Consider the following 27,379-nt stretch of genomic DNA (forward strand, 5'->3'; position numbering starts at 1 on the left):
TAAGGGGATTGCTAATCTAAGGAAGTTGAAGCTCACCAAACAATCTCCTTCAGGCAGAGAAGTCTCTTACAATAATTGAACCACTCAATTACAGAACAAAACTAAAGAGTAATCAATTATAATTATTGTTCTGACCTTCTAGGTCTAGAGCTGCATTTATAGCCCTAATCGGGCGGGGGGGGGGGGGGCTGGAAGGGTTCCAGGAGCCTGGAGGGGGATAGACTTTTATCCTCGTCGCAATGGGATGAGCCACGTTGCTTTTGGATAATTTTTCTAGTCCGAGCACCTAGACCAGTTCCAGGCGCTCGGACCGTGCTGAACCTGTATCAGCGATGATGCCGAAATAAGGTGCCTCCGGGCTGTCCTGGGGATCAGGGTGCCTGAACCAAGTTCGGGAGCCTAGACCAGATCCGAGTGCCCTGGATCGAAAAGTCAACATTTTGTTGACTTTTTGATCCCGGTCTTCCACTCAGGTTGCCCTCGTATTTGTTCGGGTCTTCCGCTCTTGTTCCACTCACTTAGATGATTTTGGTCATCTGGAATATGGCTCACCTAAACCCATTTTTTGACCTTCTCGAGTAACATTCCGCTTTGGCTTTTCGTCCCTCGGAAACGTGGCGCGCCTCCTTCTCATCCACCTGAGTACTCTTCCGTAGCGCCTTGCCCCTCAGATGCACCGAACTTGTCAGGTCTCTCCCATGTCGTCCTTCTCGCTAGCTGCGTCTTTCTCTCAACTTCATGTGCTCCTAAGTTCCTATACACTTAGACACAAGGGTTAAACCATAATAGGACCTAACCTGACTTGATTGATCACATCAAAACTACCTTAAGAGTACTAACAATCTCTTCCTTTTTGATGTAAGCAACCCCAAGTTAAGTTAGGGTAAATTACAAACAAATAACAGTTATAAATATTTACAAGTACAAAAAATTTTAAAAAATTTGTACTACCCTCCTCCTAGACTTAATCTTCGCTACTCCCCTTTTGATCATATTAAAAATGGGGTACTTTAAAATGCTACTTGGAAAATCTAAACTGTAAAGTCTAAGGGAACACTCTGTTGGTGCGGTTAGCACTAATGATCTAACTCAGGTTTTGATGAATGACAAATCAGGTTAAGTTAGGTTTGTCGTTATCTAACACTCTGATCGAGTGTACAGGTTAAGTCCAGACAGGTCGACGGGTTGACCTGATGTCTGGCACGAAATCCAAGCGGGCCGACGGGCTGACCGGACGCTTGGCACGAAGTCCAGCTAGGTCGACGGGCTGACCGGATAGCTGGCGAGTCGAAGGCTGACCGGACGCTTGGCACGAAGTCCAGCTAGGTCGACGGGCTGACCGGATAGCTGGCGAGAAATCCACATGGGTCGAAGGGCTGACCAGACGTCTGACAGGTGAGTAAAGGTAAGTCACTAGAAGGGAGTGACTGTGAGGACGCATTCCAGGGAAGGGAACATTAGGCGTCGATCCGGCTTAGATCCATTTAGGATATCTAAGTCGAGATCGTGACTAGATTCCGGTCTCGGAAAGACGGAATCTAAGTCATACTCTTGATATTGAATTTATAAAACTGTGCTAACACTTTGTTTTACAGAAAACATATTATATATTTTCCTCTGACTAACCTTGTCTTGCAGGAGAAGGAATCTCTAGAGAAAGGTGGTTCGGGCGCCCGAAGGTTCAGGCGCCCGAAGGTTCGGGCGCCCGAAGGTTCGGGCGCCCGAAGGTTCGGGCGCCCGGAGGTCCGGGCGCCTGGGAGGTAATTTTATCCTGAACGCGTCGTCACCATGTGGAGCTCGCTGGTTGGACCTGCCACGTCTCACCAGGGCACCCGGAAGGGATCCGGGGCGCCCCGAGCCTCATATAAAAGAAGGGTCAAGGGTGGAGCTCAAAACAACAACTGACAAGAAGATCTTCTACTGCTTGCTCTGCGCTCCTGCGACGCTAGCGAAGATCCAACAAAGCACGCTTTCCTTTTCGATTTATTCCTCTGTCGGTATTGCTTTGATTTTCATTAGCATTCTCTGTACTTAGTTTGTAATAATTTTTGAACTGCTAGTGATTGCCCACCGAAAGCACTCAACGAGTGCGGGCCTTGGAGTAGGAGTCGACACAGGCTCTGAAATAAGTAAAATTGGTCTGTGTTAGCATTGCTTATTTTTTTTCCGAAGCGTTTACTCTTTTCGAAAGAATTTTCGTAATCGATGTTCACACCCCCCCTCTATCGAAACATCACGATCCAACAAGTGGTATCAGAGCAGGTACCGCTCTGATTTGGTGCAACCACCAATCAGGCAAGGGGGTGATTTGTTTTAAATTTTTTTATTATTTTCGGATTTCAGTTTTTCGTAAAATTCCAAACTGGTATAATTACCTTTTTGGAAATCTCCTTCCGTAGTAATTACATCTAAATTGGTGCAACATTAATTTAGTTATTTTTATTTAATTCTTCCCGCACTACTAATCCAAGACCAAGTCTTGGAACCTTTCCATTTGTTTTTTGTGTAGATTAAAAATGTCGCAGATCGAGGGCTTCAGCACAATGCGACCTCCCCTTTTCAACGGGGATGATTTCCCGTACTGGAAGAAGCGGATGGAAGTATATCTCAAGACAGATTTCGACCAGTGGCTGAGCGTCACAAGAGCCTACAAAATACCAGTAGACAACTTCGGGAATCTATTGGATCCTGAAGAATGGACAACAGACTTAAAGAAGAAGGCATTAACAGAGAACAAGGTAATCAACACATTACAGTGCGGGTTAACAAGAGAGGAACTGAACCGGGTCGGACCACATAAAAATGCTAAAGAGCTGTGGGACAAACTGATCGAGTTGTACGAAGGAACGAGCGACGCTAAGGTAACGAAACGAGACTTGCTTTTAAATAGAATATTTAACATAAAAATACAAGAAGGAGAAACGGCCATCCAACTTCACGCAAGAATCAAATATATTCTCAACGGACTCCACACAATAGGACAACAAATGGAGAACCGGGACTTAATAAGGTATTCCTTAAACGCTTTTCCACGCAACAGCTTGTGGGCATCTATCGTAGATGCCTACAAGATATCTAAAAATTTATCAAAATTAAAACTAGATGAGCTTTTCTGTGAATTAGAACTGCATGAGAAAACTAACGCCGAGGTCGAGAAAGGTGTAGCTTTATTTGCAGGTTCCTCAAAAGAAAAGAAGAACAAGTCTGAACCTGAAGAAGATTCTGACCAGAACTCTGAAGATGAAGAACACCTGGTGAACCTGGTAAGGAAGATGTTCACCAGGAGGAAAAGAAGCTTCAACAAGAAGGACCTTCAAAATATCAATTCTCCAACCGAATCGAGGAGTGTGACGTGCTTCGGATGCAACAAAAAGGGGCACTACAAAAACGAGTGCCCAAGACTGAAGATTGACAAACCGAAGCCGACCAAAAAGAAGGCCCTTAAAGTGACGTGGGATGAATCCTCCTCGGATGAATCAGAAGCAGAAGATCAGAAGCACCAGAGCCACCTCGCGCTGATGGCCCACGAAGCAGAGTCGGAAGACGAATCGGAAGACGGGTCCGAACTCAAATCGAGCCACGAGTCCGTACTCGTTTCCGAAGGTTCCGAAGAGGTATTCCTAACCTTAAATCGAAAGTTTTTTAAAATCATTTCTTGCTTAAATAATAAGTTAGTTAAATTAGAAAATGAAAACAAATTACTCCTCGAGGAAAATCAAATCCTCAAGGAACAAGTTGTAAATAATAAACCAACTCATGATCTAACACTTGAGGAGGAGAATTCATCATTAAAATCAGAAATTAGTAATTTAAAAAATATGTTAGAAAAATTTACAACCAGATCAAAAAATTTAGACTTAATCCTAAATAATCAAAAAACATGTTATAATAAAACCGGACTCGAATATAAGTCGAACTCAAATAAAACTTTTAAATCGTTAATAACCCAATACAAACCAACGAATAAAGCCTGGGTTCCGAAAGCGTGTTTAACCACGCAAATAGGACCTAACCAATATTATAGCCCTAAAGATAAAATATATTACGTAAAGTCAAATAAACCAAATCAAAAACCAGAATACAAACCTAAACGAAAAAATTTAAAATCTAAATATATTAGAACTCAACAAAGTTCAAACTATCACCAAGTAAAATATAATTATAAAAGAAATAGACATAAACCGAGAACTAAAAATTAAATTAATAGTCATTAATTCAGGGGAGGCTCCAGAATAGCACCTCCAAAACTAACCTACCCTGCAGGGTAACCCTAACCAACTTACTCAACAGGGTAATTAGGATTAGTTAAAAAGGGTTCAAGTTTAACTTGAAAAATGGTACTGGTGAAATTTTGGATGATAGTACGTTAGGGAAGCTTAGTCTATGCATGTCTAGGAAGATATGACTTCGACCTGGTGCATTTGGCTAAGTGGAACTGACCGAAGCTACCCTTTATGGATCCTAACCAGTTAGACCAAGGGTTTGTACTAAGTCCAGTAGATATGACTATTTGGAAAACCTCGAAGGCATGGTTATTTTAATGATGTCCAAGTGACTCCCCATAGCCCAGAAGTTTATCCAGAGAACGTCTATTTGTTGAACCCAACGCTAAACTTAAATCTAACAAGTTAAAAATAAACCCTAAAATTGAATCTAATTCATCTCACAAAATTATAGGATTCCCTAATTGAAAACATAAATCGGGTGAGATGACTATTAACTTTAAATTAAAATTAAATTAAAATTAAAATTAAAATTAAATAAACTTAAAACTAAAATTAAATTAAAATTAAAATTAAATTAAATTTAAAATTAAATTAAATTAAAATTAAAATTAAAATTAAATTAAATTAAAATTAAAATTAAATTAAATTAAAATTAAAATTAAAATTAAACTTAAATTTTTTTAAAATTATTTAAAAAATTTATTTTAAAAATTAAAACATAAATTTTTTTTAACTTAAAAATTTATTTTAAAAATTAAAACTTAAATTTTTTTAACTTAAAAATTTATTTTTTAAAAAAAATAAAACTTAAATTTTTTTTAACTTAAAAATTTATTTTAAAAATTAAAACTTAAATTTTTAAAACTTAATTTTTTTTAACTTAAAAATTATTTTTAAAATTAAACTAAATTAAAAAAAAAACGGAGTCAAAAACCAGGGGCGGACGCCCTTGGTATACGGACCAGGGGCGCCCGGAAGGGATCCGGGCGCCTAGAGTCCCTTATATATAGGGGGGCAAGGGCGCCCCCTCCACTTGAACCTCCTCCATTCGCTTTCGTCCAAGCTTCTTCCAAGTTTTACTACGAAAGCATTCAAAAGTACATTTTTTCTCGTTCTACGGTTAATACGCGGTCGTGAATCAACCGAGGTCGTCAGTTCTAAAAATATTTTGGCAATGGCTCCTCGGTAAAATTCTTGTCTTCTGTTTAAATTTTTAGAATTTTGTTGCATGTTTATTTTCTTTAATTAGTATAATTTTGTTTCATAATTTAGGAAACGTTCTAAATCTGGTGTTGGGCCCTCTACTCCCAGTGTTGACCCTAGGTTTCCTACTAACGAGCTTAGGATTAAGTTTGAGTCGACCATCTACATGGCCATTAGGACCAAATGTGTAGATAGAGCGTTCTTTTTACGCTCTTGCGCTCCAGCTATATAGGCTACAAACCACTATAACTTGCAGAACCTTGTTAAATGTACTAGCCCAGTAAACATAAGTTTGTGTGCCGAATTTTATAACAACCTAGTGAAAGTAGACGACCTTACCTATACTACTAGGGCAGCTGGCACTGATATCACGCTGTCCCCTACTACCATCCAGGACTTTTTGGAGGTTCGGTCATCCACCTGTTCCTTTCAGTGCTATCCTCCCAGGGATCTACCATTTGGAGATCCCTACTCGCATATTACTCTTGATACGATTTATTCGTATTTTTTTGGGGGCGAGCGAGTACCCACTGTGACCCAGTTTAGGTCAGTTGCCCTTCGAGTCCAGGACTACGCCCTTTATAGGGTCCTAGTCTTTTGCATTCTACCACTGAGCACTCGCAACATCACGATGGCCCTGTTAGCCTTTTATGTCGAATCGGCTCTACTAGTCCGCTCAACCAACTTTGCCTGATTTACACTCCGGTCCTACAATTTTGACCATTTAACTTTAACCTTCATGTTCACTGTTCTTTATTGCTTTAACCTATTTTTGGTCGAGTCATCTTTATTTATTTATATATATATATATATATAAAAGTTACTAAGAAATTATAAGAAACTGAGCTCGCAATCAGTTCGGGGATGTTTTTTCATATCGATTTAAGAGAAAGGTTAGGGGTGAATGAAATGAAGAGTCTTGTGGTGCTTTATAGTATCATCTGCTGTAAAAAGGTGAAATCGTTCACCTCCAGTGCACTCGTCGCACCCAACCCAAGGTTATCACCAGGGAGGTAAATGAAATGAAGAATCTTGTGGTGCTTTATAATATCATGCCTCTTCTTTAAGGGGGTTTGTTGAATTCGTTATTAAAGTGTGAAATGAAGAATCATGGGAAAATTAATGAAGGAGGTGCCAGGTTCAAGGCCCAAATCATTCAAAAAGGAATAATATTGCGGATCCGCACAGTATTGACAGACGATTCGACTGCCTAGTGGAAGTGTAAGGGAGAAATTGTCCAAGTTGATCAGTTTGATAAATTATGCAGATCGGGAAAATTATTAACAAAGAAGGGATAATGTGAACCATAGATGGTGAAGGGATAATGTGAATCATAGATGGTGATCACTATCTTATTTTCTCTGAGTTGAGATCCTCTATCCTAAAAATAATGTGTCCCCGTGTCTCTTCATCGATTGGATAATCATGACATCCTCATGATGTGCACTGCATCCTTGAGATGTGTGATCTAGCCCCTCTGATTGATGAGGAGACACGGGGACATATCATTTTTGGGACAGAGGATCTCAACTCATTTTCTCCATGTTCTAACTTTGTTTCATAAATGAATTGTACAAGCAAGGTTATCATCATGTAATCATGTAGAGACTAGATATATTATGATTACCTCTGCGCAATTGATAATGGTCATGTGTCAAGTGTTTTATTATCTCTTTTGGGGTGAAAAAGTATTCACATTAATTTTTTATAATATTTTTAAAATTTAAAATAAATCATCAATTTTATTAAATTTAAATAATCATTTTTCACTATACACTACATTAACTACCTTAAAATTTTCACTATCTTTACTTTTTTATTATCTTCTTTTCTCTTTCACTTTTTTTATTATTTTTTTTTATATAATATCTACTTTTCATTAGTCAATCTATTCCTTTTATTTTTTTCTTCTCTTTAAATTAAATAATATTTTAATATTTAAAGAATATATTTTATTCTCAAAATTTAAGAAATACATTCTTCAAATCTAAATTTAATTTTAGGAATGGATAAGATAACTAATACCAGGAATTTTTTATATAAAATATAAAAGTTAAGATAAATTTTATATTTAGAAAAATTGAGAGAGATGCTCTAATAATTAATGTTCTAAACATAGGACTTTTCGTTTTTGGATAAACCATAACAACCAATATGCTAAGTCTATGATTTTTCACCTCTGGATAAATTATAACAATTAATGTGTTATATAAGAATTTCCGTCTCGAGCAAACTATAATGGTCCATGCGCCAGATTTATTTCTGTCTCTGGACAAACAATAACTGTCACGGTTAGAAAACGTATTACCGCCTCCACGTGAGATATAACAGTCCCTAGCTGTCTTATTTATCATATTTTCCAGACGGGATTGTTTTTTAGGGTTTTTGAACCTTATTAAATTGCATCTTCCAATGAAACGTGCTGTCAGTATTTCATGGACATCTTTTGGTAATATTTCAGGACAAGGATCTTTAGTTTTAGTCTTATTATATCTCCATAGTAATATATCAGGATTGGGCATTCTCAATTTATCAGTTTTATTCACGAGCATGTGTTAATATGTTATTTTGTCTCCTGAATAATATCCCTAGATGGACTAGACATTCTCATTTTATCAATGTTGTTCCTAAGCCTGGATTGATCTCACGTTTTAGCTTAGCTCCTTAATATTGTTTTCGGAAGGGATGAAACATTTTCAGTTTTTTAATAGTATTCCTGGCACAGGATTTCTTCATCCCATTTCGAAGAGAGAGCGATTCCTGTTATTAATAATAATTGAGATTTTCTTGGCTATCAAAGGGGAATCTAATTATTCATCTAATGGAGTTTTTCTCCGGTTTATGAAGGGTGAAGTTCCTTTTTTTACCTATTTATCTTACTAACTTTTTAAAATCGGGCTTCATTCAATTAAACTCCTCAGCCCCATTTGAAGGAGGGATATATGATGATATCTGGATTATTTCCCGAGCATTGAGGCTGACTGCCCAATGCAACCAGAGTGGGAAAGATAATAAGGGGTAGGAAATTAAGTTGGAGAACTTCATATTTAATCGAACTTTTACCCTCCTCAATCCAACTTGAATGAGGGATATATGATAATATTCGAGTTACTTTCTAAACACCTAGCTAGACTTGGTGCTAGGGTATTGATTGCAATAAGCACTTTGCCTTAATGCTCAGATTCCAATTCTCCGGACAGTTAACCGAGCATCCAACATTTCCATCAATTCTAATTAGTCATTTTTAGGATTCGCCGAGCATCCAACATTTGTTCTTGGATTGCAAGTGCAAGTTTCCTTGAACCTCTGTTATTAATGGTCAGACATCAGCTTCCTTCGGGTATAGGACTTTGAATCATCTATCGAGAAGTACGTGGGGGGCCTTCTAAATGGAAAGGTTCGTAGTGGATGTTGGATTTGATCTCTTGGTTGCTATCCTTTGAATATGCGAGGCCTGATGAATGGAGCACTTAATGGTTGTCAGATTTGGTCTCCTGATTGCCTTCCTTTGAATACGCAGTGCTTAATGAATGGAAAAGCAGTTAACAGTTGTCAAATCTGGTTCATTCACTTGCTCATACAAGGAAAACAAAGGAATGCACGACATTTGACGTGGGGATCCTCTTCTGGCATTTATATAAATACTGGAGGTAAGTCGTAGGTATGAGGATTTTCTTTTCTTACCAGTAGAGGCAACTCTTCTCGACTAACATGTTCTTTTTTTTCTTCTTCTTTTGTTTTCTCTAGTTTCATATTTCGGCAAAACCCTAGTCCTTTTCTACCAATGACTAACTTAAACATCGGAGTGACTACGCCGATAAAGCCAGCCAACCTTTAACTCATGTTACCTTTTAGGCTACAGGATCTCGTGAATTTGGAAAAAGCAATAGTTTTCTGAAGAGGAGGAGCCCAAACGATTAGAAAAAATACCATTAGTATCAAATACCTATATCAAAGAATCACCACCACTCTGTCCTTATCTTTAGGGATAACTAAAGTTTTCTTGGCATAAATTTTTAAATAGATCAATTAGAATTTTTTTATTAAATAAATTAAAATATTACTTAGTCTTTCTTTTATTCCTTTTAATATATTAGGATTTAGATTAAGTTATATTGAGTCATATTATGATGAGTATTGATAAAAGAGAATAATTTTGTATCAATTTACTATTTGCTATTAATAAAAATTATTCTTTCAATCTACAACCTGCAGTTGGGTGCCCGGTGTTGCTAAACTTGTAGTGAAGTATTGTCATTATCTAATCTTGATTGTCTAAATGATCATTTAGACGTTCCTCAAATTGATTGACTGTTTTTTTTTTCAGTTATAATTTGTAAGATATCACAGGATTCATTTCTTGTTTAATTCATGTCAGTTTATACTGCAATATGTTTCTACTGGATGGCTAAAACAAAGACTTTACTTTGTTGGTATGCTGGCAAATAGGTGCTGATCAAAGCATAAAGCATGAATCTCATCATCTAACTTCATGCCAACTGATTCGAGATCCATTCAAAAACATTCAAATGATCAAAAACTTAAGTTTCATTTGTGTACCGGTGATACATCAATTTCCTAAAAAGAAAACCTTTGTTTTGTGATTTTTTTCTTTTCGTATAATTCTTTTACAATTTCTGAAACCGCACTAGGTCTTGTTTCATTCGCGATATGCTAATAAACATTATTGTCAACCGTGTCGAATTTTACCAATTGCTTTCCTGTTCAACTTGACCCAATCGTGATGAGACGTATCTTTTAATTTGCCTAGCTATATCATCTAAAAGTGTACCTTCGTAATCAAGACAACAAAACAGTCCTCCATTTGTCACTTCCAAATTGAGTAATTAGTGCCCTTACGGGCTAGGTTAGGTGCATGTAACTTACCAATGAAATTATGGGGTCGAAGATCGTCAGTTACATTCGGGGATAAAATCCTGATCTCTATGCCAAAAATTCCTTTGACCCTCAGTCACCTATCCTGCCCAGCATGAATCGTGATTTACTCTCTCTGGAATCTTATGGGGTCGGGGCCAGGGGGCCGTTAGGGTGGCGGTTCCATTTTTTTTTTTTTTTTTTTTTTGCCAAATTAAGTAATTAGTAATCATGAGTTTAATTATTGTATTACCATTATTACCCGTCTCCGCCATTTAATTAGCATAAGAATACCATTATTGGGAAAAGGCGAATAGATATTTGATTCAGAAAACCAGACAGCTAATAAATAATTTTTCCCTCTTTATGCAATTAAATAGATAAAGCAAACCAATCAAAATAACCGAGCATGATAAATCACAAGAATAGTGTAAAATGACTACACAAATTATTAATGTTGAAACGTCCCAAATCGAGAGAAACCCCACGGTCCACGGACCGTGGGCCGCTTAATTTATACACTAATCAAACTTGTTGGAAACACCTAATCCTTCTTCAAAATAACTAGGGAAAATCAACCATCTTCCATCATATATACGCATATAAATACCTCCAATACATCTCTCGGATGTGTCTAGTGGCTAATGCATGAAGTATCATCATCATGAGGTCTAGGGTTTGAATTTTAACAAAGCCGAGATAAATACTTCCCTTTTATGTTAGTCACTATTCGAAAGGCTAGTAGTCGTACTTAATTTACCTCCTCGTGTTGGTCCTAAAATAAATTGGCAAGAACGTTGGAGACGAGTGTATTCATCTTTTTGCTACCATAAATACATCCAATAGTTAAAAACATTAATAGAAAAATTTATACACTCAGCTGAGTAAAAGAGAAACTTATTTCTCCAGGTAACCAAATCATCACCAATAGGATATCTAAATCCTGAGAAAAAAAAAATCTTTCCACTCTCGAGTCATGGTTGACCCGTAATTTAAATTCTTTCATATAACCTAGGACAAGTTATGCGGGAGACTTGACATGAATATAATCATCTTTTTGTTACAATTGTATGCACTAGCGGCTGTCCCCATAGTGCTAAATTGACTAGAGGATGATATATAGATTTACTATAATATAATAGGGATCAATTTATGACGACCATATGTACTCCTAGAAAAATTTCTTCCACCTTTTAATCACTTAACAGTTGACTATAAGTTAATCATTCCATTATTTATCTCTCTTTATAAAATCGGGAGACGAACTACGATGAGTATTTGGAATGAGTATAAATACTTTTACAATAATTGTAAGCTCTAGTTACTAGATGACCAATTTTTTCATATATTTCACTAGGTTTTATTATTATTATACAGTGATTTCTCAAAGGGAAGTCGTTGAATTCCCAAAAGACCGACATATTTAAGTTTGATTGTTCCCTAAAAAAACACATTTAATTCTCATTTTACTTGAGAGAGGCCCAATAATCTTCTAGTTGGTTAGAAGATAGTAAATTTATTATAATAGGATAAAGATTGGTTATATCTCTTTTCGTATAATTTGGAGATGAGTTATTCAGATCTTGTAATTGTGCATTTCATTTGGAAAAAAATGAGGATCAAATCGCATATATTTTGATAATAATTTAATGTCCATCTATTGTACTGTAGTCCGAGAATCCCATTATAGCAAATGGGATCCACATAAATTAATATATCGTAGATTCAATATGAAGAAGAAAATAAAAGCCCCTCTGACTATGGAGTAACAAGATATTTAAATTATCATCATATACTCATAATTTAATTTTCAATTATGATGAATTTACAGGAGGTAAATTTTATAAGACCGGACCAAACTAAGAGAAACATTCCAAATGAAAATCCTAATCTGCCCCTCCTACCCATTCCGATTCGGGACCCAGCCATAGTCATCCACGTGATCTCCCCGATATCATCCGCGCGCCACTCCCCCTCACACGCCGCCTTCGTCGCCGACCAGTCCATCACAGCAGCGAACAATCACTACCGCGTTCTCTATTCCGGACTGCCTTTGAATCTCCAAGACTACAGGGAATCTCTCATACCACAAGCCCAAGGATATAGTGTCTTTTAGGTATCTGAGTACTCTGTCTAATGCATCCCAATGCGTTCTGTCCGGACAGCTGGTAAACCTGCTCAATTTCGTTATAGCAAAAGAAATATCAGGTCTAGAACAATTTGCTAAATACATTACACTACCTATTATTTGTGAGTATCTTAATTGAGACACTGTCACACCACTCTTATTCTTGTGGAGAGTTTTTGAAGGATCATAGGGTGTGACGATAGATTTAACTTGGCTATAGCCATATTTCCCTAATACTCTCTCAACATAGAGTTACTGAGAAATTGCTATTCCATCAATTGAACGAGTCAACTTCAGCCCTAAAATCATGTCAGCACAACCCATATCCTTCATATCAAACTTACCACTTAAGAGGGTCTTAGTCTCATTAATAATAGAAAGGTTATAACCAAAAAGTAGAATATCATCTACATATAAACATAAGATAATACAATTATCACTTTTCATTTTAGCATATACACATTTATCAGAGTCATTCATTTCAAAGTCAAACGATAGCATAACTCAATCAAATTTTTCGTGCCACTGCTTTGGGGCTTGCTTCAAACCATAAAGAGATTTGACTAACCTACAGACTTTATTCTCATTTCCAGATATTACATGTCCCTCAGGTTGATCCATATATATATCTTTTTCAAAATCTCCATTTAGGAATGTCGTTTTGACATCCATTTGATGGACCTCAAGATGATATATAGATGTCAATGCTATTAACACTCGGATTGTAGTAATTCTGGTAACAGGAGAATAAGTGTCAAAATAGTCAATCCCTTCTTTCTGTTTGAATCCCTTAGCAACTAGGTGGGCTTTGAATTTATCTACTGACCCATCAGGTTTTAGTTTTTTTCTTAAACACTCATTTACATCCTATAATGGTACACCCAGGAGGTAAATCTACCAACTCCCAAGTGGCATTAGAGATAATAGAGTCCATTTCACTTTTAATGGCCTCTTTCCAGTGTTTAGCTTCAGGAGAAGCCATAGCATCTCTATATGTCACAGGGTCACCTTCTATATTATAGGTGATAAAGTTCTGGCCTAAATCCGTAGACACACGTTGCCTCTTGCTCCTTCTCAGTTCTGTATACTCACTAGATTCATCTAGTCTAGAGTGACTTGAGGAAGGTGTACCTTCTACGGATAATGGGGCCTCTACGGAAACAGGCATATCTCTAGGAGGAATACTAGATATGGACTGAAGTGTTCTCGTCTTCATAGGAAATATATTCTAAAAAAATGTAGCATCACGAAGTTCTACAATAGTATTTGCATCTATTCCAGAAATTTCAGATTTAATAATCTGAAACCTATATGCAATACTATTTTGAGCATAACCCAAGAAGATACCATCTACGGTCTTTGGACCAAGTTTTTTTTTCCTTCTATGTTCAGGTACTAATACCTTTGCAAGGCACCCCCACACTTTAAGGTATTTCAAACTTGTCCTCCGGCCTTTCCAAAGCTCATATGAGCTTTTATCCCTAGACTTCATGGGAACTCTATTTAACACATGACATGCAGTGTATAGAGCTTCCCCCCACATGAAGTTGGGTAACCTAGAACTGTCTAACATGGAATTAATCATATCTTCAAGGGTTCGATTTTTTTTGTTCTGCTATACCGTTGGATTGAGGACTATATGGAGCAGTTACCTTGTGAATTATACCTGCATCTTGACAAAATTTTTGAAACAGGTTCTAGGTAAACTCTCCACCCCTATCAGACCTTAACCTCTTAATAGATTTATTTGTTTGATTCTCAGCTTCAGATTTAAAAATCATAAATTTATCTAAAGCTTCATCCTTAGTTTTCAGCAAATAAACATAACAATAACGAGAGTGATCATCAATGAAGGTAATGAAATACCGTTTATGATCTCTTGTTATTACACCGTTAAACTCACAACAGTCAGTATGAATCAATTCTAAAATATTAGAATTTCTATCAACTGATTTGAAAGGTTTACGGGGTTATTTATATTACATACAAACTTCACATTTTTTCTTATCATTTATAGCATGCTTAGGAATCATGTCTAGATTCATCATCCTTTTTTATGGTATTAAAATTGACATGTCCTAATCTGTCATGCCATATATCATAAGACTCAATGTTATATGAACAACCAATATCAGTAGATTTATTTAAGGTAGCATTTTCTACATTGAGTTTAAATAAACTTTCATTAAGGTAACATTTTCCAATAAAGGTTCCTAAATGTAATATTATAACTTTATTACATTTAAAGTTCAACTCATAACCAGCGCGGACTAACTTTGACCCGCTAATCAAATTCCGACGGACCGCTGGAACATGATGCACCTCATGCAGTGACAGGACTTTTCCAGAGGTGAACCTCAGGTCAACTTGTCCTATCCCAAACACCCTGGCTGCAGAATGGTTCCCCATGATCACAGAAGTCCCTTCAATTACCTTATAAGTAAGGAAGGCAGAGCGATCAGTGTTGGTGCAATATCCCTTAGGTCAACGTTGACTGGTTTGACCAAGCTTGAGTCTTGGTCATAGTTTCGATGTTTGACAATACATGTAGACACATGGACAATGCAGGTGCAGTTATTCATATGGGGAGATTCTGATCAGGGACTGATCAGTGTGAATGAAGAAGAGTCAAGTAGGTATACCTGACTGGAAGGAAACCCTGGTGAGTGAAGCCAGGTGAAAGTCCTAGTGAGTGAAGCTAGGCAGATGGAAATCCTGGTGAGTGAAGCCAGGTGAAAGTCCTAGTGAGTGAAGCTAGGCAGATGGAAAACCCTAGTGAGTGAAGCTAGGTGAAAGCCCTGGTGAGTGAAGCCATGCAAGGGAAAATCCAGATGGATCAAGGATGATCGGATATCTGGTGTTGGGAAGTTCTGGCAGGTCAAGGGAGTGACCAGATGCTAGGCATGATGAACCAACAGGTCAAGGTTGACCGAATGTTGGTTTGAGAGGCTTGGGACTTGGTTTTGGGCAAAAAACCAAGAGCTGGATCGATCAGTGGATCGATCCAGGCCTTTCCTAGCGAACAGAGAGCCTCTGAATCGATCAGTGGATCGATCCAGAGGTCCCAATCGATCAGCCGATCGATTGGGACGCTGCTGCTTCGCACGATAAGCGCTGGATCGATCCGTGGATCGATCCAGGCGTTTTTCCATAGCGTAGAGGCGCTCTGGATCGATCCGTGAATCGATCCAAAGTCTCCCCGATTGATTGGGATCCGACTGTTGAGTCGTATTTGAGCCGCAGGCGAGCGTTGTCTTCGGCACTTCTTCACCGATTCATTTCAGATCTTCACCAGCTCCTCCACAGCTCTTCTCAAGCTCGAGATCGCCAGTTCTTGAAGGTTCTTGGAGGTTCTTCCAAGTCAAGAGGCGGATCAAAGCAAGGAGAAGAAACTAGGGTAGGGCTTTTGCACTCATTGTAAGCTTGTGAGCTTGTATTTCATTACCTTTCCCTTTCTTCTTGTATTGAGTCTTGTAGGGCTTCTCCGCCCTTGGTAGTTACCATAAAGGAGAGTTTTATTAGTGGAGGGTGTGTGTGTAGGTGTGGATCCTTGGACTAGTCACCTCTTGTGAGGTGGATACCAAGTAAACCAACCGTGTTAACGTTGTGTGATTTGTTTCTGTATTTTTCGCTGCACATCTTCGAAGAAACAAGCAACGCCGAGCACCGGGCACGCGACGAGCTATTCACCCCCCCCCCCCCCCTCTAGCTACTTTTGGTCATAACAAGTGGTATCAGAGCGAGGCCGCTCTTCACCGGAATCATCGCCGGAAGGGTCAAGCATAACAAGAAGAGCTAGAGGGTGAAGAAGTTGAAGCAAAATTGTCAAAGAAATTCAAAAGCTCAACTTCTACAATGGAATTCCGAGATGGGCTCGGATTCGACACGAGGGTGGCTCCACCATACACTTCAACGAGCTTCGATTCTTGGAAATCAAGAATCGAAAACTTTCTTATGATGGAGATAGAGCAATGGTTTGCTCTTATGGAAGGCTTCAAGACTCCAACAAACTCAAAGGGCAAAGTTCTCAAGAGGAGCAAGTGGAGCCAAGAGCAAGTCCAAAGGTGCGAGGTAAATGATAAAGTGACCAAGCTTTTGGTCAATTTATTGCCAAGCACCATCCTTTGCAAAATTGGAGAATTTGAAGATGCAAAGGAATTATGGAGTAAATTGGCCAAGCTTCATGAAGAGATCCCCTCCACTATACAAGAGCAAGAAGAATCCAGAGAGGGTGACTCTTTGGAGCAAGACCAAGAGGAGGACTCCGAGGTTGAGAGATGCTCAACCTCCGAAGAAGAAGTCCAAGAAGAGGCTTCATCTTCAAGGGAGTGCAATGAAGAGAACAAGGAGGGAGCATACTCCTTGTTCCATGTACAAGATGATGAAGCCTCCACCTCTAGGATTGAGGGGGAGTGTAGATCAATGAACCCGGAGCAAGAAGAGGCCTCCACATCCGGGTCAAGTGAAGAAGAAGAAGATGGGGCCATCTCCAAAATTCAAGAAATATCAAATGGAGGAGCAAGTGTCATCCCTACATGAGAAGGTATAAATGTTTCAATTAATAATAAGAATCATATTATATGTTTTGAATGTAGGGAACATGGGCACTACAAAAGCAAGTGCCCTAAATTGGCCAAGAAGAAGGGCCAAGTGGCACCTAAGGGCAAGGAGAAGCCAAAGGAGACCATCCCCGGAACAAAGAGGAGCAAGGAGCACATTGTGTGCTTCTCTTGCAATAAAAAGGGGCATTACCGGAGTCAATGCCCTAAGGGGAAGAAGATGGTCAAGGCTCAAGGAGGAAGCTCAAGTCAAGGGGGATCCTCTAAGGTAAAAAGGAAGGTAACTTTTATTGAGTCTACCCCTTTACATTATGGTAAAAAGCATGCTAGTTCTAACTTATATCATTTTAATGCTATTTACCATAAGAATAGAGAGCATGGTAAAATTAAGGAAAATAATGTAGCTTACCATGCTAAAACTACCACACCTAGGGCTAGGAATGTAGGTAAAAGTCTAGGCAAAAACTCTAAGGATTTTAGCTACAAGCCTAGAAATAAAAATGCTCATAAATTAAATGGAAAACCAAAAACTAAGGACTTAGTGATAGAAAATCAAGTCTTGAGGTCAAGGCTTGATAAAATGGAAAAGACCCTAAAAAGGATGGAAAATATCCTAAAAGGGCAAAATGAGCATAGCCTAGGTCTAGGGGTACAAAAGCCATCCAATGGCCATAGAGGTTTGGGATACAAACCCAAAGCCAAAAAGGATGTGTCTAGTTATCATAGGGTGTCATATAGTTATGGAACAAGCCCTAAGTCTAGTGGGCAAGCCAAAAATACAAGGGAAGATATCCCTAGAAGTATCTTTGCAACCAAAGTGACTAAGACTTCTAAGAAGTCTAAGAAAGTCACTAACAAGGTCACAAGGGAGGCTATCCCTAGAGTTGACCTAGGAAATGTGACCAAGGCTTCTAAGAAGCCCAACAAGGTCACTAGGAAGGTATCTAGGGAAGTTATCCCTAGTGAGTACCTAGAGCATCCAAGGAGCACCAATAGGTGTTGGGTTCCTAGGAGCATCTTCTCTACCCCATAGATGGGTTAGAGAGTGTCAACTCTAAGAAGAAGGGTAGTTAACCTAACTTTGAAGAAATTGACACTCAAGGAGCATTTTCAAGGTTTTTGTTAACCTTTGAAAATGAAATGGAATTATTATTCACTCTTTGAAAGAGTAAAATGTGCCTAATGGTGGAAAAATTGATTTTATCTTAAATGGCATAAATTGAGAAAACCTAGAGAAATACCAAGTTGGGATTTTGGTATTATCTTAAAAATTTAAGGCAATCCAGGCCTTAATTTACGTGTTTACTCTTGAGGAAAAATGGAATATGCCAACATTTGAGGATATGCTAAATTTTTAAGTGACATAAACAAATCAAGAGAAATAGAAATGTCAATTTAGGTTTTGGCACTTCTTTGAAGCATTTAGGGCAATCTAGGTTTAACGTTTTAAGTTAAAACAAGTGGAAATAGCTAAGTGGTTAAGGATACTTAGATAGAAAATCTAGGTATATTTTATTTATGTTAAACCTTGCCATGATTGTTTGCCCATCATATGCAATGACATCATGTCTATTTTTGCATTCATGTTTTATTATGAAAAATCCAAAAATACCATGTCATGACATTCATACATCATGTAGTTATAGGATATTTTCTTTTGAAAATTTATTTCCTTTTGATGTATGCCATAACATAATCATGCATTAAGTTTAATTCCTTGTAATTAAGGACAAATGACATTTAACAACACTTATTAACAAGTGACATCGTAGGTGGATGTCTAATATCTCTAAAATGCCTAGATAGATATGCATGATCCCTAGAATAGGGCAAAACCAAAATCTCACATCTCACAAGGACTATAAGGTGACTTGTATGTGTTTTAGTGCACATTAGATACAAGTGAGATGTTAGGAAGATGAATAAAACTCAAGATGCTGATTTAGTGCATTCTTTTGAGTTTTAGAGTCATCAAAACACATAGTTATGTGTTTTCCCATCATTGGGAAAGCTAATGTACAAGTCATGTGCATTAAGCCCAAGGAATGTGATGGGATATTGGTTTTGAAAATTATTTTAAAAGATTTTTGGAAAACCTTGGTGAAGACTATCTTATGATAGTAATCACCATTGAATAGTTAGACACAAAACTTGAAGAAAACGCTCAAGTTTTAGCAAGTTTTCAAGCTTGTGTCAATCTTTGAAAATATGATGTATTTTCATAGAAAACTATTTTTCCATGATAAAGTATACCCTAAACAATGTCTACACGAAATTTCATGATTTTTGAATTTTTGTAGAATTTTCTAGGGGCCTCTGAAGGTGACTGAATTCATTTTTCAGCAACTATCAGACCTCAATCGATCCACCGATCGATTGAGGGTCTCATTCGATCAGTGGATCGATTGGGAGCAAGCTTCTCGCGAACAGAAGCTTGCTGGATCTATCAGCCGATCGATCCACAAGGCTTGAATCGATCAGTGGATCAATTCAGTAAGGTTCAATCGATTGGAACCCAACTCCAATCGATCCAAGTTGCTGATTTTGGCTGGGAAGGCCTGATTTCAGCATTTTGAACCTATGTTAGTCTAGGTAACCATTCCAAACCCCTCAAAATACATTTGTATACATAAAAAGGGTGTTTTCGTGTTGAAAACAAGGATGGATTGGTTAAGGAAGACTATATTGAAGTCTAGGGTGAGGTTTGTTTCAAATTTTGAATATTTGAACCTCAAAGCTTCTAAATTTGGGTTTCCTAAAGGATTAGGGATTCCAAGTCATTGTTGGTGCAATGACAGAAGTTACCACCATGTCTTTAGGGGGAGGGACTCTTTAAAGGCATGAAAATTATTTTTCATGAACCTTGGAAGGTGGTTAACCTTCCGTTAAGTGGATAATGCTCAAGGATGGGCATTTGCCTACATTGAGGAAGAATGTAGGGTTAAGGATAAATGAAGGGTATGAGACCTTCATTTGGGTCATTAGACCATGTTAATGCTCCAGAGCGAGAATTATTTAAAAATGAAGGGAATGGGTCCTTCATTATCGTGTTGGTCACAACGAGTGAAGTTGTGAACAACGATGAGCAACTCTTCAGGGGGAGAGTTTTTCAACAATGGGGCATTTGTTGAAGTGTGCCCAAAATTGAGGCACGGGTTGATGTGTGCTCAAAGATGGGTTGATGTGTGCCAATAGGGGGAGAATGTGTGGTTTAAATTAGGTCTTCATTACCTATGGGGGAGGTCATAGGGGGAGAATGAAGGAAACCAACATTCATACTTTGGCATGAATGAAGTTAAGGCTATGGGATTAGCTTAACTCAGAATGGTCCAAACTTAAAGGTATTGTCAAACATCAAAAAAGGGGAGATTGTTGGTGCAATATCCCTTAGGTCAAGGTTGATTGGTTTGACCAAGCTTGAGTCTTGGTCATAGTTTCGATGTTTAACAATACATGTAGACACATGGACAATGCAGGTGCAGTTGTTCATATGGGGAGATTCTGATCAGGGACTGATCAGTGTGAATGAAGAAGAGTCAAGTAGGTATACCTGATTGGAAGGAAACCCTGGTGAGTGAAGCCAGGTGAAAGTCCTAGTGAGTGAAGCTAGGCAAATGGAAATCCTGGTGAGTGAAGTCAGGTGAAAGTCCTAGTGAGTGAAGCTAGGCAGATGGAAAACCCTAGTGAGTGAAGCTAGGTGAAAGCTCTGGTGAGTGAAGCCAGGCAAGGGAAAATCCAGATGGATCAAGGATGATCGGATATCTGGTGTTGGGAAGTTCTGGAAGGTCAAGGGAGTGACCAGATGCTAGGCATGATGAACCAACAGGTCAAGGTTGACCGGATGTTGGTTTGAGAGGCTTGGGACTTGGTTTTGGGCAAAAAACCAAGAGCTGGATCGATCAGTGGATCGATCCAGGCCTTTCATAGCGAACAGAGAGCCTTTGAATCGATCAGTGAATCGATCCAGAGGTCCCAATCGATCAACCGATCGATTGGAACGCTGCTGCTTCGCACGATAAGCGCTGGATCGATCCGTGGATCGATCCGGGCGTTTTTCCAGAGCACAGAGGCGCTCTGGATCGATCCTTGAATCGATCCAAAGCCTCCCCGATCGATTGGGAATAATCGAATCGATTGGGATCCGACCGTTGAGTCGTATTTGAGCCGCAGGCGAGCGTTGTCTTCGGCACTTCTTCATTGATTCATTTCAGATCTTCACCAGCTCCTCCACAGCTCTTCTCAAGCTCGAGATCGCTAGTTCTTGAAGGTTCTTGGAGGTTCTTCCAAGTCAAGAGGCGGATCAAAGCAAGGAGAAGAAACTAGGGTTAGGGCTTTTGCACTCATTGTAAGCTTGTGAGCTTGTATTTCATTACCTTTCCCTTTCTTCTTGTATTGAGTCTTGTAGGGCTTCTCCGCCCTTGGTAGTTACCATAAAGGAGAGTTTTATTAGTGGAGGGTGTGTGTGTAGGTGTGGATCCTTGGACTAGTCACCTCTTGTGAGGTGGATACCAAGTAAACCAACCGTGTTAGCGTTGTGTGATTTGTTTCTGTATTTTTCGCTGCACATCTTCGAAGAAACAAGCAACGCCGAACACCGGGCACGCGACGAGCTATTCACCCCCCCCCCCTCTAGCTACTTTTGGTCCTAACAATCAGCACAACAGTGCACATTAGCACCTGCATCAACTAACCATTCATTAGGTTAATAGATCAAGTTTAGTTCGGGTTTGAAGGTAACAAACCTATTGCTGGTGTCCTCACTAGCAGTCACGACATTTGCTTGTGCCTTGGTGTTGGACGTATTGCTTTGGTTTTTCTTCTTAGGGCAGAATTTGGCATAATGTCCAATTTGCCCACATGCCCAGCACGGCTTGGTTCCATTTTTCTTTTGAATCTTTGGTTTGGGTTTCATCTTGTTCTTCATTTTTCTGATTTTTGAATTTTTTTCTTATCAGATGAGACTACTACGTTTGCCTTTGGAATAAAATCCATAGGCATTTTTATATCATCATTTTTATGTTGCTTCCGATGTTCTTCTTCGATGTTTAAGGCAATCATCAAATCTTCTAGAGAGATTTTACCTCTTCTATGTTTAAGAGTCATGCCAAAATCTTCCCAACTCGGAGGCAATTTTTCGATGATAGACAAGACCTGAAATTTTTCGGGTAATGACATATCTCTTTCAGCAAGACCATGAATTTGAACTTGGAATTCATGTGTCTGCTCAACCACAGATTTCCCTTCAACCATTTTGAAGTTTAGGAATTTTGCCACAGTGTACTTTTCTAAACCAGAATCTTCGGAATTGTATTTTTTATCCAAAGATTTTCATAGCTCTTTAGTCGAAGCTGTTGAGCAGTATACATCAAATAGTGCGTCTGAGAGGGCAGACAGGATCCTCCCATGGCAGAGATAATCCCTTTGCTTAAACCTCTGTAAGGCAGCACTATAGGCAGGTTCCTCTTCAGTAGGTGAAGGAGGATCTGTTTCTATAACGGAGAATAACCCTAGCGTAGTAAGCCAAAATTCCATCCGTTGTTGCCAACGTCTGAAGTTTTGTCCGAAAAATTTCTCGGGTCTGGCACTAGCCTCATCAGAACCCATTACCCTATCATTCATCATGTCTACTAATGCTTACAATAAATTCTCTAAAATTGTTATTTATAATGCGAGCACTAACAGTAGTAAAATTGCACCAAAACAGCAAGCATGCAGTAAGCAGGTAAATAAAAGAGAGGTCGAGAAAATGTATCTCCGGTTGAAGCGTCGGCGTGCCGACTGTCTTTAGAGAATTTATTACCGCCCACGGTGCAGAGGCTCTCTGGCAAAATTCTCCTAAGATCCGACAACCACTCGCGTCGTTCGTAGGTGCACTCCAAGACGAACGGCGCACTCGGACTCAACCTCAGATCGCTATAAGCCAAGCCTTAGGACAAACTCTCGGTAAAGGAAGAGTACAGACTGCTTCCTGACGCGCGGGTGCGTCGCTTCTTATGCGCGGACCAAACCCAAGTAGACCAAACCAGAGACTGGCAAAGACAAACCAGTCCGCCTACAAGCGCGAGGCCCACGAGCTGGGGTTTTGCACCCCCCCCCCCCTGCGCGCGTGCGTCGCGCCAGGTTTATTGATTTCCGGCTTGAACCCCCCGAAATCACCTGATTTGGGCTCAGCCCGCGCATGCGTGTAGGCCCCCTTAACTTTGTTAAGCAAGGATGGAAAGGCTCCATATATAAGGCCTTCCAACCTTTCCTTGTTTAGCAATGTGGGACTAAATGCATACATCTATGCATTACAAAAAACAATGAAATAGTTTGAATTAAACTCAAAACTCAACAAACCCAGCCCAGCTTAGATCCAAGCATTGGTGTGTTAGAGTGGTCACTGCTGAAACCTTAACTAACAGGGAGTGATTCTATTTTATGTCAAATTAGAGTAAAAAATTTGTTAGTGTTCCATGAAAAACTTATAGTTTGTCAGTTATGTAAACCAAGAGTATGCAAGTTGAAGTTTATGTTCTTGTTATAAGCTTTTCTAGTGGCTATTATCTCATTGCTAGATTCTCACTGGCATAGTTCTTGATTCTAGACCAAAATTGTAAGTTGTGAGCATCCATCTCATAGCTTAAACTTTCACTAGTTTAGTATCCTGAAATCAATTACATTATCTTTGCATGATAATTTTTTCATTCTCCTTCATTACCTAGTCAAATCTGCAAGTTTGTTACAACCATATGGAAATGGGAATGATTTCTATGTAACATGTTTTTTTTTGTTATATGATTAAAATCTCTTCTATTACTTTGAATGATACAAAATTGATAAAATGGACTATATGGCCCTAGATCAATTGCATGAATTCCTTCAGTTTGTTATATTGCTCCATTTGTTTAATTTAATTGTTTGTCCTAGGTGTCTAACGATGTCCTGCCTTCATATGCTAATTGGATTCTTTTTATTTTTGTTCTCAGAAGATCATTCTGGAAATAAACCTTTATTTGATTATAATGAGAGCAAGGAAGAATTATTCTCTGTTCTTAATGTTGAGATCAGCTGTTTTATGAGGAAACAGCAAAGCAGGGACTTCGTTTCTTTGCCACAGGCCTTATTCTTGGGAATTCTCACTTCCATTCCTTGACTCCTTCAGAGTTTTTCCTATGTAATAGATCATACGGTGTTCTCATGAGAGATTTTGTTCTTTGTGGCGGTTCTTGATCAGCATGTCTTACAAGAAACAAAGGCTTTGGATCGATCATTCTACTCGTCAGGTACTTGTAGTGGAGAATTACCTACGTGTTGGAACTGTGGTGGCACTGCTCCAACATCTATCCCATTCTTGGCTTGTGAATCATGTGGAAGTGTGCAGCCCAGGAATCTATCTATTGATTTCTTTCCTATTTTTGGGTTGTAAGTTCTTTAGAAATTGCGATTTGTGTTTTAATGATATTATATTGATAGTTTTTTAAGTTTGTGACCGGTTTTAGCCCATACTTCTTTCACAAATTCAATAGAAGGATGGAACTATGCTTATGCTTTTCTCCCCAACTTTCTCTTTTCAGATTTAGTTAGTCTTCAATTTTTGCATCTCGTTACTTTGTTGGATGATGTGAGGTCATCATAGCAATCATTTCTTTGATAAAAATATTTTTCTATATCTTCTAATTAAATAGGTTCTTTGAAAATGTTGTAGTTACTCCTATTTTTGCTGGATACTAAGTTATTTTAATTAATGTTCTTCTGATTAACTGTCACACTTCTAAATTAGTGTTTTTGAAGAATAAGCTGTTACTTCTGAATGATTATGAAAATTTTCTAATATTTTGCACCTTTAATAAGTCTAGATATGACTATCTTCAGGCTGCTAGGATATCAATATGACATGAGTGTTAATAGTTTTGAGTTTGTGTTGCATAAACTAGTAAATTGATAAAGTTCCTATAATGTAAACATCCTTGGTAATGAAATTTATGAATAGTCTGAACTAGAGTCTTAGTTTGTGTTATGGCACTAATGCTGGTCTTTATCTGGGACAGTTTGTTTTGTTATCCCAAGTTTTTTCTCTATAATATTTGGTTTGAAGGGGAGCCTTGGTGCAATGGTAAAATTGTTGTCATGTGATCAAAAGGTCACGGGTTTGAATCCTGGAAACAGCCTCTTGCAAAAAGTAAGGTAAGACTGTGTACAATGGATCCTTCCCCGAGATCCCGCATGACAGGAATTTCATGCACCGAACTGTCCTTTTGATAATATTTGATTTGTCGTGATTCCAAAAGGAGTTCTTTGGCCTATAAGCTAATATAGAAGTGCCCTATAAATTGTTAGGAAGCTTGTCAAAACTCATCTTGCACATCAAATTGTTTAAATTCTGAAGTTTCCTTCTCTGTATAGAGAAAGGCCGTGAAGGATGATAATCTGGAAGGGAAGTAAAAAGATTGGCAGAAAAAGTTGGAGGTTGGAGGACATTTTTTTTATATTCACTTTACTTTTACATTTAGCTCTAAATCCATATCTTTCATGATTTATAAGGAAAAGATGTTTGCGGCTGAGCAGTCAGCTCTAGTCATTGATGCGTATCAAACTTTAAGGAAGCCATTGCTGAGAGCAATATACCTGGTAAGCTTTGTTGCTTTGTTGTTCATCTTGTATGCTTCTTCAATGTTGAACTTGCTGTTGTTGGTTATTTGATGAGCTTTTTATTATTGTTATTATCATTGATGTGCCTAATCCTTATCCCTTTTTGGTAACTAAAATTAGATGCTCAAATTTTCTACTAATCCTTCTTATTGCATTATTTCAAGCTAAAAGCAGATTGTGCTTTTCCATTGGTTGTAATTAGAAGGCACTTCTGATTACAACAATTTTTTTAGTATACTGATTAAATGGAGGGGGGGTTGAACTTGACTTTATAGTACTGCAATTTGTTAAGGGTGCACTATACTCGGAGTTTTTGTGGAGCTGGTATTTTGTTCAATCAGTTTGATTTAAGTTTTGAAAAAGTGAGCGATAATAGCTGATAAACTGTCTTCTTTTTTTGACATAAAGTTGCTTCACCTTTCATTATTAACCTCTTACAGTATGCAATGCAAGACAGCTCTTGATATATAAATCCCCCCCCCCCCCCCAATAAATCATCCTAAATTAATGTGATTGCTCATGATGAAAGGACTAGCGTGTCTTCATGCTTGAGTCTTTGTACGAGCTGTGAATCAGGAGAGATGTGCACTCTCTCCATTTTTTATTCATCTTTCAAGTAAAGCTCCTGCGAGTTAGGGTGTCTGTTGATTTCATATTAATAAACTCCTCACTGGAACATGATCACAAGATGTACGAGGAGCTATTTTGAGTGTTTGATGTCCTCTCTGTGAAGCTTTCAATGACACGTTGAGCATTTGTTTAAGAAACACGTAGCTATTTCAAATGGAAGGTCATGGCCCCTTTACTCTTGGAAACGTCTAGACTTCTAAGTTCTAACTGGGTATAATATCCTTGTGAAGGGGTGAAAGCTCAAAACAAATTTTATGCTAAAGAATTTTTTTTGCCATGTTTGGAATGCTAGGATCAAATTAATAGTGGAGAATTGTCTTGTTACCATATTAAGGTTATTTAAATGTTTCATTTTCTCTGTATTCAAGTTCAAACCAGCTGCTTCTAGGATTTCTATTGAGTTCCTATTTTGTCCTTCATCCTTATTCATCTCGAAAAAAGATCACAAATATCTTATATGCTAATTTGACAGTTAAAACTGGGAGGAAAACATGTGGATGAAGAGAGAACTATCACAGATCGAGATATGCTGGCCGAGGTAAATTATCCAAATATCTTGGTTGAGTTTGAATGTCTCTATTCCTATGGCTCGATTCTTTTTACCTGAAAAACAATGTCATTGAATTTAATCATTATTTCTCTGCTACGCTAACTGCAGATGTTGGAAATGCGAGAAATTGTCGATGAATCATTTATGTTGGAAATGCGAGAAACTGTCGATGAATCATGTCGATGAAGCAAATGATTCACCGACACTGAAGAAGATAAAGGCCGAGGTTCTTGGCTGTTTCCATTTGTTGATTTGTTCTATGCTTCACAACTTATGAACTGCATAAACATATACTTGGTTCCTAATCTAGGTAGAAGAAAATTTTGAGACATATTCCGGATCATTCAGCCAAGCTTTCACCAGTGGAGATATTGATGATGCTATCGCTTCAATTGAGAGAATGAGATACTATGACCTTGCTCTCCAAGAGATAAGAAAGAAACTTTAAAATTACCACCATTTTGTCGACTGCTTGTGATAACGGATGCCAGAATAGTTGTAACGGAGCTGTTTTCATTTGGCTGTGTTGGAAGCTGATGGTCCCGAAAAGCATTGAGAAATGTAGCGATAGGCATGT

The 27,379-nt window shown here is 38.3% G+C and overlaps 1 pseudogene; it reads left to right on the forward strand.

Annotated features, from left to right (window-relative positions):
* Positions 1-2,594: 2,594 nt before the first annotated feature.
* On the forward strand, positions 2,595-27,250 carry LOC122022937 (annotated as a pseudogene).
* The last annotated feature ends 129 nt before the right edge of the window (positions 27,251-27,379 follow it).

This window comes from Zingiber officinale, chromosome 9B (genome assembly GCF_018446385.1).
Source record: "Zingiber officinale cultivar Zhangliang chromosome 9B, Zo_v1.1, whole genome shotgun sequence".
NCBI classification, from domain to species: domain Eukaryota; kingdom Viridiplantae; phylum Streptophyta; class Magnoliopsida; order Zingiberales; family Zingiberaceae; genus Zingiber; species Zingiber officinale.